Source organism: Tasmannia lanceolata, unplaced genomic scaffold (genome assembly GCF_043159265.1).
Source record: "Tasmannia lanceolata isolate RefF3 unplaced genomic scaffold, GAP_Taslan_0.1 ptg000003l, whole genome shotgun sequence".
NCBI classification, from domain to species: domain Eukaryota; kingdom Viridiplantae; phylum Streptophyta; class Magnoliopsida; order Canellales; family Winteraceae; genus Tasmannia; species Tasmannia lanceolata.
Window position 1 is genome coordinate 23,204,139 of NW_027518680.1, and position 11,773 is coordinate 23,215,911.

The following is an 11,773-nucleotide window of genomic DNA, read 5'->3' on the forward strand; positions in this document are numbered from 1 at the left end:
TTCAGTATGGATGCTGTTTTTCCTTTTTATAACGAAAACATTTTAATTTTCCATTATGGATGCTGTAATTCACATTATCTAGATGGACCCAGATCAAATCAGTAGTGCTCCTATACCCTAGGACATAATCTAGATGGACCCAGATCATGTCTGTAAGCTCCTACATCCATTCTTACCTTTTACTTTACAGGAGTGATTTTGTGATACAAAGATGCGAAAGGGAGATAATTTTTTCGTTATAATGTTATATGGAAGATAGGAGCAGCTCATTTGTTATTATTATGTGAAACAGAAATATCCAATAATGCAGTCAGCAGGTTAGCTTTTACCCCTTTGATATATGGTGGGCATTCTCTGATTTTTGTGCACTGCATCCCCCGCTAAAGTCAGGAAACCCTTTTCTGAATTTCTTGAAAAATTTATCAAGAAACATTGGTAAGGAAAATTAATATCATATGCAAATTTTGACCTATATGAGGTCCGAGAATCATTGTTATCTAGAGCTGCCATCAAAATTGAATTTTATCCACCCAAGTAGGAGAGGGCTCTACTTCGGTGTTAACTTTGCCTCCAACAGATTACCTTGGCTGATTGGAGGGGACTTTCATTTTATTTTGAACAACAATGAAAAAACTGGTTGTAGTGCTATTGATTATATTGCTGCTACTGATTTCCGTTGTTGTATGTAGTTATCTGGGCTGATGGATCCTGGTTTGGTTTTAACAGATGAGATTGTTTTTAAGAAATAAGAGGGAGAATCTTAAGGCCACGAGAGCAGGACACAGTGGGAAATTTAGCAGAAGATGATTGTGTGGCCATGTTTAGTTCACCGTACAAAAAAATTTAGCAGGACACAGGACACATTTATAATAGCAGATCGAGGTTTATCTTATCATTGGATAGATGTGCTAGCATCTGTTCACATCGACCTTTGTTCTCTGATTAAATATTACCAAAACAAAATTGGTAAACAGGGGACATGTTAAGTTCAAGATGAACTTATCCAAGCAGGATAGCCAACCCCAAGAATAGCTTATCCCAGGATTTCTGTTCCTTTGTTGAACAAACCTGTTGTATTCTTTCTTCTTGATAAGGAATATTTGCCGGTCCAATATCAGCCAGTTGAAAAAAGCACTTGCTTTACATCATCTGAAAATGTCATCATATCATTACATTTCGTACTTGTTTATTCCAATACCAAAAATGATAATTTAAATGGAACACTCTAAATCATGAGTGAAACTTCTTTTGTGTCTGATAAGCTGGGATCGAAACTGTGACCTCAACGTTGAGAAACAAAGTCTTAACCATTAAGCTACAGGCCCAACCCCATATCATTTCAGAAATGTGATTTTGATACTCACATGATTTTTAGCTACTCTTTTCTTAAAATATCTAAAAAGTTCCAACTACATTACATAGAGGATTTCTATTCATCAGAAAAAAGAAGACGAGAAAACTAATTGTTAAGACTATTAAGCAGGAAAAAAGAAGGCGATCTGTCCTTAAACCCCTACATGAGGACTCAATAAGAAAAAAGCCAGCACTATCTGCGTAAAGAACCTGACAGAAAAACCAAAAAGAACACAGCAGCATCAGACCCTACGAAATGTCCCTCCGATCCTGCTACAGAGGAAAATAATCTACAATTGCCAAAAAGCTCTTTCCACACTCTCTGTAGCTAACTTGTCCGACTCATATCATTGGAAGATCTTTGAATATGGAAAAACATTACAGATAAATTCAGAATCGTTGCACTGGCAGGTGGTTCAAATGTCACTCTCCTCGCTGACCAGGTAGATTTACATATGGAAAAAGCTTCACAAAGTGGTTAAGCTGGAGGTCTCAAAGCATTGGATTGTGGTTAAAGCATTTACAAGTGCAATAATGGCGAAAGCATATGAAGCTTACAACTATACAAGCAAAGCATTACAAGAGATGATGTCTGTTACAATAAGATTGAGAGTCTTTCATTCTTCCCACCTCACTTACTGCTACATTCATAAAAAAAATAAACAACGAAAAAAAGCACAACACCCATAACTTTAATCCACCCAGTTTCATTCTCAACCACTTTAACGGCTTCACGTCCCTGTTGCACCAACACCTTCAGTTCAGCAACCTCATTATCCAACTTTTCCAACACTTTAATGGCTTCACGTCCCTGTTGCACCAACACCTTCAATTCGACAACCTCACTCTCCAACCTTTGCAGACGTTGATTTGCAATCATGTTGTCCCTCCTCAAACGAAATTCGTTGTCGTCAACATCATTTTGACACCAACGGAAATACTCACACTTCTTGATGCCAAGTTCCTGTGTGTTGTATGAGCTTTAGGAATTTGAAATTTGGTCAAGAAATAAAATCACACGTATTGAAACGTATTGAATTTTTACTTACAACGAATCCACATGTGTAGTACGGCCGTCCTCGGTTTCCATTCTTATCTGACTTAGTTATTCTGATACAGGCTTTCTTTTGACACTCACAATTCACCACAGTTGAACTACCATCACTCTCAGTAGACGACGCCATCGATTAATCTTAACTATCTGCAGAAAAAAACCAGGGATTAACAATATGAATAAAACCACAGTGATTTGAATGTAAATAAGGTTTCATTGCGATCATGGAAATACAATCATAACATATCCCATATTTCCACTTCAAATGTCACAGAAAATCAATTAAATGATGTTCACAAAAAATCCTCTTTGAAGCGATTCTTCGCTTAAAAAACCCCATAGACATGTATGAGACACTCTATATACTTCTCAATTTGGGGCTTTGCTTAGGTACCAAAAAAACCAATTTTTAAGTCTGCAAATGAAAAGCATGAAAATCCAAATATGAGACAAGGGAAAACAAGGAAACCTGGTTTTTTGCATGCTACAAAAATCGGTTTTTTTAGGCTTAAAATATGTCCTCAAAATCGGATTTTTTTTATCCCACACAACCACAAAATCTACACCCCATTCTTCCTCTTTTTTTAAAAAAAATGGAAAAAGAAAGTGAGGGGTGGAGAGAAAGGGTAAGGGCAGATGGGAGGAGAGATTTGGGAGGGCACGAATGGGTAGAGGGTCAGAAGTGGGAGGGTGAGATTCGGGTAGAGGGTAGAGGGTGACATTCGGGATGCCCGATTCTTCCTCTTTTACCAAAATAAAAATAGAAAAATAAAGAAAGGGGTTTGTATGGACTTACCTGGTGCAGGAGGTCCTCACCCGACGAGATGAGGGCGACGAAGAGAACGGGCCCTGCAAAAACCCCAAATCAGTTCACACAAAGGGAAGAGAAAAAAACCCAAAATCGTGAAATCTGTTGCTAAAATCGTGAAATCTGTTGGTAAAAATCGTGAAATCTGTTACCTGGGTGAGCAAGGAGGTGGAAACCCGAGATGGAGAGGCGAGGGCGTCGGTTGAGATTTTGGGTTTTTTTTTTTAGCTAGGGTTTGAGAGAAAGAGAGGAGGAGAGATTTTGGGTTTTTGTTTTAGCTAGGGTTTGAGAACAAGAGAGGAGGAGATGCGTTGAAATCTGTTTTGGGTTTTTTGCAGATTTCACGATTTTTTTTCCTCAACAGATTTCACGATTTTTTTTTACCTCAACAGATTTCACGATTTTTTTGGGCACACCAGGTTGCTCGATGGAGAAGATAACTTTTTTCTTTGGTCGATGGAGATGGAGAAGAGAACCTCAACAGATTTCACGATTTTGTTTTAGCTAGGGTTTGAGAACTTGGGTTTTTGGTCGATGGAGATGTGGGTTTTTGTTTTAGCTAGGGTTTGAGAACAAGAGAGGAGGAGAGGAGGAGAGGAGGAGATTGCGTATACCTTCGATTTTTACACCCAAAGACCTGCTTCTACCGTCGCACCTCACGATTTTTTTTCGCACCTCACGATTTTTTTTTTCTCCTTCCAGGTTTCTCTCGATGGAGAAGAAACCCTTTGCTCGATGGAGATGTGTGTTGGAACGTAGGGCTGAGATTAAACAAATCATGTGGCTGTCGTTAAACCCTCCATTTTACCTCACTAATGTGTAGAGAATTTCCTACACACATGTGTAGAAACCGTTTTCTCATATATATATATATATATATATATATATGTATATCTCGAATTTTTTTTCATTTTTCGTTTATATATATATATATATATATATATATATATATATATATATATATATATGTATATCTCAAAAAAATTTTCATTTTTCATCCCCTGAATCTAACTCTTGATTGTGTACAACATAAGTAGGACCTAGGAGATTGATTGACAGTCTGATTCAAAATGGATCGTGACCCATACTCAAAAACTAGGATCCAAAAAGCGCACACACACACAAACAAAAAAAGGATCCAGTGTATAAGAGATTTGAATAGATCATGACCGAGACATAGGCGGATCCAATCTGAAGTGGATACGCTGATGCACCTACTCCTCTAGTGCCATACTAGCCAAGTATTGAGAATCCTGTGGCCATCCTTCCTCCCCAATCTTCCAAGAAAGCTCTTGGAAAACTAATCCTTCATTTTCATAATACAACTCATTATTTGTTTACTAGGCTCAATAGTATAAGTAAATTTGGGTCCCATAATCAGTTTTGGACTCACAGTCCGTTCTCAAAATCCAAAACAAACAGGGCTTAACAAAGGAACAACTTGATAGCCACACTTGTAATTAATTGCTTCAAAAAAAGCAACCTTAACATCCAGCAGTAGATGTAATCCTTTCAACTAGAAAAGGTGTAAGAGTTTGCGTATCCATTTCAATGATAAGTAGTCCTTTCACTCTAAAATAAAAAATTGGAAAACACTTGGAAAAAGAAAGGGCTCTGATATCACTCACCCCCCCCCCCGGTAAACGGATAAAATCCCCCCCTTTAACGGTTTCTGTGAGAGTGGTTCGCTGCTTTAGGATAAATTCACCCCTTTAACGTTTTTCTCTTGCCTTTAAAACCTAACGGGGGATATCATTTCCCAAAAGAAAACGTTGAAATTCTTCTACAAAAATGTATTGGTTTACAGAAGGTAAAGACATCAATAATGGTTTTGTGTCCATTTTGCCAAAAAAATTTGGCATGGCATTCTCAATGTTGGCCATTTTACAACAAAAAACAAAGCAGAAACAACAATAATAATAATAATGTTGCAACGACCACTTCAAAAAAAATGAGGATAATTAATTAGACTGAACTGACCAGTGCTACTGGGTTCAACTGGAGCCGACCATTTTTTCGGTCCAATATGATAAAGTCTAACTATTTTAGAAAAACCAATTAAACTATTGCGCCTTTTAATTATACCTTTCAAACAGTTTGTGCAGGCCAATTCAGTGCAAACCAGGCAGATCATTAATATACTAAGCGTAGACTATTGACTACTTAATGAAGCTTCATCTTTAAAGTAAACAAAGAAAAAAGTTGAATTTGAGATCCAACATTTATCAAGTTACATTACCAATTGATATAGAAGCAAAATTATGACTAGATAATTTGATTTTCTTCTAAATTGATTAGTTACAAATTAATTAGGATTAGAATAATAAAATTTTTAGATTCTCTAAAATGTTTCGATTAGGCTAAAATCTAAACACTCAACAAACAAGGAAACTATAACATCCCCTCCCTTATTTCATCTTCCTTACTATCTTAGAACCTTACTTTCATAGGAGCTAAATCAAACTCAAACCACCACTCTCTCTCTCTCTCTCTCAATTTTTTATTTTTAGGGCACAAGACCAAGTAATTTCATTTTGAGTCTGAATTACGGATGATTTGTAGTGTCAACTTTATACACCCAGGAAGGGTGATGTACAGTCCAAAAGACCATTTTACCTTCTTCATCTCTTCCTCATATTCTATGTTTGTTTTTTTACATCTCAATATGCAACTGTTGATTCCACATGCATAGATGAAGAAGAAGCAGATAAGGAAGATGAAGAAGAACAAAAGGAGAAAAGAAGAAGAAGATGAAGAGATTTGAGATTTGATAGAATCTGCAACTCTGAGTCATAATGACTCATTGATATTTGTATTAAATTGATAATTATAAGACAATAATGCCCTTTGAAGAGGGCGAATATTACAATACAACAATATTACAGTCTATTACTCTCCCTCAATTTGAATGGGTTTGGAAGAACTACCAAATTGGATCTGAGATGTGCAAATCGTGCAGTGGAAAGACCTTTGGTGAATATATCAGCAACCTAGCATTCCGTTGGAAGGTACAACACATTCAGTTCTCCTTTAGCAACTTTTTCACTAACAGAGTGATAGTCAATATCAACGTGTTTTGTACATGAATGCATAATTGGATTTGCGACCAAATAAGTTCTCCTATGTTGTCACAATCAAGGTTTTAAATTTCGATTTCAGAATGTGTTTCGGTCCTCACTGAAACCTAGATTTCAGCCGAAATTTCTGAAATTTCGTTGAAATCTAACGAAATCTTTCTATGGCTATTTTATAGGGGATAAAATTTCGACTGAAATTTCGAAATTTCGATCGAAATAAAGTACTGTTTCAAGTATACTACGTTTCGATTTTGGTCTCCACCGAAACCCAAAATTTCGGATTTTGGTCGAAATTTAAAACCTTGGTCACAGTGTACCATCACCGGCTTGGATAGAAAAATTTCAAGCTCTCTTAATAAAGACTTGAGCCAACATGTTTCAGCCACTGTGTATGCCACCACTCGATACTTGGATTTTGTGCTTGATCTAGAAATTGTTGGTTATTTCTTAGCACACCAAGAAATTAAGTTTTTGCCGAGAAAAATACAATATCCCGTGATCTTCTTGTATCAAGACAGCCGTCCCAATTTGCATCAGAAAAAGTAGTCAAATGACTTAGAGATGTAGAATATAACATATTATATAATTGATAGTCGCTTTTTATGTAGCGTAATATTCCCTTTACCGCTTGATGGTGGCTTTCTCGTGAGGCATGCATGAACTGACAAACTAAATTAACAGCATAGGATATATCAGGCCGCGTGAACTTTAGATATTGTAGTGCTCCCACTATTCGTCGAAACTCTATTGGATCATTTAAAAATTACTTGAATCATCTGATAACAAAGTTTTTGGTGTAATCGGAGTAGAGACCGGCTTCGAACCATCAATTTTTGTTTTCTGTAGAATTTCACGAGCATATTTTTCTTGACATAAGAATAATCCATTTGCAGTTTTGGTTGTGTGGATGCCAAGAAAGTAATGTAGGTTAAATTTGTCATTGCATACTCACTTTGGAGGGTAGAAATGATTGAATTTAGAAGTGCATCATTTGATGCTGTTAAAATGATGTCGTCGACATAGCGTAAAAGAACCGCCATACTTGAAGGTGAACGTAGAATGAACATTGAGGTATCTGATTGACTATTCTTGAAACCATTTTCTTTTAAAAAAACCAGTGAAACGTTGAAACCAAGCTCACGGAGCTTGTTTTAATCCGTACAAAGCTCTGTTGAGTTTCCAAACATGAATAGGGTTATCGGGATGAACAAATCCTTGTGGTTGTGCCATATACACCTCTTCTTTTAATTCACCATGTAAAAAGGCATTTTTAACGTCAAATTGACGTATCGAATTGTTGCTGGTTTGACAACGGGAGTGAAAGTCTTGTCATCATCAAGACCTGCTCTATGATTGTAAACCTTTGCTACCAACCTTGCTTTATAACGTTCAACAGAACCATCAGCTTTTAATTTCTCTTTGTACACCCATTTTGAACCGATAAATTTTTTATTGGCCGGTAAGGGAACCAAACTCCATGTATTATTTGTTGTGGGGTCCAGCCCAATGGTGTGGCCCACATTCTCACACCCACGTATCCTATTGTAATAGGAAATAAGAAGTTTCCTTATTTTATAAGGAAAAGGAGAGTCGGTGAGTGGGTTAACGTTTTAGTGAAAACGTTTGGAGAAAAAAAAAGAGAATAAAGAGAGAGAGAGAGAGAGAGAGAAGAAGAAGAAGAAGAAGAAGAAGAAAAAGAAAACAAGGGTTTTTCTTGGGTGCACTTTTGGAGGGTTTTGTGTGGGATCAAAACCAAGGTTTTGGAGCGTTCTTCTTGGAGATTTTTACCACGCCGTTGGATCATCTCGTTGCACGGAGACTTCGTGAGGATTTGGATTTCTTCGACTTGAAGATCAAAGTGGGTAATTTTTTGTGAGAAAGTGGGCTTTGTTGTTCGCAACGAGGTAACCCTTTATCTCTCTTGTTTCTTGTATTGGCTCCAGTTTCGGGTGAAAACTTGAGAGAAAGACGTTGTACTACTTATTTGATTAGTGGATATTTCGTCGATTTCATCCCGTGGTTTTTCCCTCTTCGTTGGAGGGTTTTCCACGTAAATCTTTGTGTTCTTTTGTGTCATTGCTCTCTTGTTGGTTTGGTTTCTTTAATCCACATATTTATTTGCTTCGTAATTAAAGTGGGTTTTCTTCGGCGAAAAACCCAACATTATTAGGGTGAAGGGCATTGTATTCCGATGACATTGCGTCTTTCCAATTTGGATATTTATTGGCGGAAGTAAAACTTCTAGGCTCGGATATAGATGGTATATTTTGGATTGAAAAAAGTGAAGGAAGAATTTTTATTTTCCGAGTCCCATCTTTGCAACAAGTAATCATGTGGTGTTTCGAAGAATTTGGATTTGGGGGATTTGAATATGGGATAGTGGTAGTAGGTGAAAGAGAAGTAGAGGGATCCGTTGGATGTGCATCAGAAATTGTGTTGGTTTGTAATTGACTTCGTTCTGAGTTGAATTAGAAGTTGGATTGGTAATTTCTAAACGTGTTTGAGTGGGGAATAAAACATGGGTGTCATGGGCTATAGTGGGCAATCGGTTAATACTGGAAGAGTCTCGAAAATTTAAAGTATGTTTTGGACGTGTGGTTGGCAGTTGTAGAGGAGATAAAGTAGGGGTAGGAGAAACATGTGGAGAAGTGGTAGGATTTGATATATTCTGAGGAGGAGAAATAGGAGGAGTACTGGATACGTGTGATGGGTTTGTGTCCTTAGGACAATTACTATGTGAATTGAAACTCGAATTCAAACGAGAAGTCGTTGGAAGATCGAGATAAAGATTGTGGAGGAGTTTGAGGAGATAAAGAATCGTGTGAAGGGGGTGTATTGTGTGTCAATGAAAGTGTGAAATCAGGCACTAATATTGCTGCCGGGTTATTGAAATTTGAACTTTGAATTGAGTTTTTGCTTAGTTGGGTAATTAGTGAATAGGAAAACTCATTTTCATGGAATTCAACGTGTCTTGAAATAATGACTTTATTTGTTAGAAGATCAAGGCAACAATAAGCTTGATTATCCTGAGTATAATCAATAAAAATACATTTTGACGAACAAGGAGATAATTTATTTGGGGCTAATGAAGTTTGATTTGGATAACATAAACAGCCAAAAACTCTATGTACATGATAATTTGGTATTTTTCCATATATTAAGAAATATGGAATTTGAAATTCCAAAGTTTTCGAGGGTAACATGTTTGAGACATTTAAGGCTGTTAGGAGTGCCTCAGCCCAAAAAGATGATGGAAAAGATGCGTGAAATAACATGGAACAAACCATATTGATTAGAGTGCGATGTTTTCGTTCAGTAGCTCCATTTTGCTGCGGAGTGTAAGGAGAAGAGATGCGTGGTTGGATTCCATTTGTATCTAAGAAATCTTGAAAGCTAGAGTTTAGATATACACCTCTCCCATCACATCGAAAATATTTGATTTTGTAGGGAAAAGATTTTCAGCCTTAGTTTTGAAAGGCTAAAATTTGTAAAATACTTCTGATGTTTGTTTTAAAGGAAAAACCCATGAGAACCTAGAATAATCATCTGAAAACAAGACATAATATTTAAAGCCTGAGAAAGAAGATATAGGCGACATCCAAACATCTAAGTGAATTAATTCTAAAGGAGAAGAAGAACGAGAAGGAGAAACTGAAAGTGGCAATCTTGAACTTTTGCTAAGTTCACAAGCATTATATATTGTTCAAACATTTTGTACATTCATCCATAAGAACATAACTAAACATATGTTGGAGAGAAGGTTGGCCTAGATGACATAATCGATTATGCCAAATGGTCTGTGAAACACGAGCTGCAGAGAGAGCCTATTCATTTGCTGATTTGACATGAGCAAGCGAGGAGGAAAGACGATATAAGGAACCACGGTTACGGCAGTGAAGGAGGGGCTTCTTCGTCACCAAACCCTTAACACAAAAACCAGAAGAATTGAATTCAAAGAAAACATTATTATCAGATGAAAATTTTTGAACTGAAAGAAGATTCCTTTTAAGATTTGGAACAACTAAAACATCATTCATTTTAAAATGACAGTTTTTAGTTTTAAAAATTGAATTCCCTATATAAGAAATGGGAAGAAGATGACCATTGCCACCATAAATTCGGTCATAGCCAGTATATGAATTTTAGTTGAAACAATACCTTCAAAAGAAGTCATATGAGATGTAGCTCCAGTGGATACCATGGTTGATTGGTATTGTCATTGAAATTCATAGCCGCAAAAGATTGAGGAAGATGATATGTTATATAAGCTTGATTAAATCAATTTTTGCACTCAAGTGCGACATGGTTGGGTTTATTACAGATTTGGCAAATATCTCGTTGTTTAAGAGAAGGAATTGGAGGACAGCCCAATATACTGTCAGTTGAAGGTACAAGATTTGTAGGAGTGACATTCCTTGCCTGGTTGAATTCACGATAAAAGAAAGTAGAATTCTTATTACCTCTTCCACAACCATAGATTTGATTATTGTTGTAGTTTGATCAGCCACCACAACCACAACCACCACATCCTCCACGGTTGCCTCGACCATAATTATCAAAATATGCTTTGTCAATTGGAGGAGAGGAATGATGATGTTGGTTTTTATGATGATCTTGGGCAAGTAGAACTGGACGGATTTGCTCAAATTTTGGTGAAGGGGGGTGAGCAAAACTGTCAGATTCAGAGGGTAAACCACTTAAAGCATGCATAACCAGATCATCGTCTAAGGGGTGGCCTATAGCCGTCAGAGAATCAGAAATGTTTTTGAATTCTTGAAGAAAGACATCCATGGTCTTGTTTTCTTTCTCAAGATCATTTGCTTGATCATGAAAAAGCTTTTCAATTGCACTCCAAGTTTGTCGGGCTGTAAGTGATTGATAAGGAATTAAGATGTGTTTAAGTACATCAGTGGAAAGAGTTGCGTTCAGCCAAGATACAATTCGGCCTTCAATCCTTTTCCAAAGGAGAAAGTCTGGATTTTTAATTTCTTGAAGAAAGACATCCATCGTCTTGTTTTCTTTCTCAAGATCATTGAACTCCATTTTTAATTGGAGATAGCGAGCATTTGCTTGATCGTGAAAAAGCTTTTCAATTCCAGTCCAAGTTTGTTGGGCTGTAAATGATTAATAAGGAATCAAGATGTGTTTAAGTGCATCGGTGGAGAGAGTTGCATCCAGCCAAGACGCAATTCGGTCATCAATCCTTTTCCAAAGGAGAAAGTCTGGATTGACAACCGTTTGACCTGATTCGGTTAGAAGTGTAGAAGGAGGAGGCAAAGTAGTGCCATCAACATGATCCAAGGAATCATGACCGTTTAGGATGGGAATAAATATTGTTTGCCAGAGAATGAAATTTTCTTGATCAAGGTTAATGTTTACGAGAGACTTGATGTTAGTGATTTCAAAAACAGGATGAGAAGAGAGTTGAGAAGAAGAGGCAGAAAACGTTTGAGAGGAAGGAATTTGATTGAGTGTCAGAGG